Source organism: Cryptomeria japonica, chromosome 7, assembly GCF_030272615.1.
Source record: "Cryptomeria japonica chromosome 7, Sugi_1.0, whole genome shotgun sequence".
Classification (NCBI taxonomy): Eukaryota; Viridiplantae; Streptophyta; class Pinopsida; order Cupressales; family Cupressaceae; genus Cryptomeria; species Cryptomeria japonica.
This window is the reverse complement of record NC_081411.1, coordinates 435392953-435394050: the sequence shown is the minus strand read 5'-3', so window position 1 is coordinate 435394050 and position 1098 is coordinate 435392953. Positions and strand designations below refer to the sequence as shown.

The 1098-nt window shown below is 46.5% G+C and overlaps 1 long non-coding RNA gene across 1 annotated transcript; it reads right to left on the bottom strand.

Annotated features, from left to right (window-relative positions):
* Positions 1-248: 248 nt before the first annotated feature.
* LOC131030456 (uncharacterized) lies at positions 249-830 on the bottom strand. The gene is made up of 2 exons (XR_009102909.1): positions 557-830; positions 249-513 (listed from the first exon to the last, which is right to left on the bottom strand). It is a non-coding gene; the product is annotated as an uncharacterized LOC131030456 (long non-coding RNA).
* Between the last annotated feature and the right edge of the window lie 268 nt (positions 831-1098).

The window sequence follows — 1098 nt, the reverse complement described above, 5'->3', positions numbered from 1 at the left end:
GGAAGCCATGAAAACTGGAGCCATTCTCCAAATTTCTGGAACCTTACAACTGAGAAGAATGGGGAATAAAAAGAGAGAGGGAACCAAATCAAATCTGTAACTGAATTGCCAAGTGTCCCTTCTCTAACTGAATTTCGTTCCCGTGAAAACTGCTTCTAAAATACTTCACATTTGTCCAAATTAACTTCATAATCAGATTCCTCGCTCCGAGAGCTTTTCGGCGATATATAATACTTTATACTTTGGCCAAAAATTGGACCCTGGGCGAATTAATTCTCATCATGGATCCATCATTTAAATATTTCGAATTTCAATATAGTCTAAACTATATCATTTATTCATTTAAAATTTGATTTTTGCCTCCATTTGTGCTCTGACGCCTTGCCACGTGGCGGCCTCTGATTGGCTGATGGGGTTGACCGGATGCCACCTGGGATGACACCTCATCATCGCCACGTCATCTGCTTCGTCACTGCCACTTGGCCGCTTGCTTGTATGCCACGTCATCGCCACCTCACCGGGACCCGCTTGCTGGACTGCCGACTGTACCCACCACCTACGTGCCACGTGGATGGATCTCGTTCACTTTCGCTATTTCGCAGCCTTAACTCGCGTGCATCTTCCCTTTGCGAAATAGCGCGCATCGTCGATCCATCTCGAACCTGCTCACTCGTTAACCCGACCTTCGTCTGCAAAATTTCGCCTGCTTGCCTCGGGAAGCGTGCCCGCATGGGGTCCACCTAATTGCCATCCAATCAGCTCCTCTATCGCCTTGGGAAGCGTGCTCACGCGTGGGCCCACCTTGGGCACCCATGGGCACCTTGTGTCAAAAGCCTTTAAGGCTTTGACATTATAGTATGGTGCGTTTTTGTATATAAATACCAAAAACTCCCAGTGCACAGCCAATGTGGGATAATGTGTTTGCCTGAAACTGTGCATTTTTTGAAACTTTTAATGGCGCCTTGCCTGGGGCTTTCATTTGTGAATGGGATTTGATGTTGCTACCAAAGGAGACCACGTGAGGAGCATTGGACTGGTTTATATTTGCTTTGAAAACCTTGAACTTTGCCTTCAAACACTACGTGAGAGGTGAGGTTT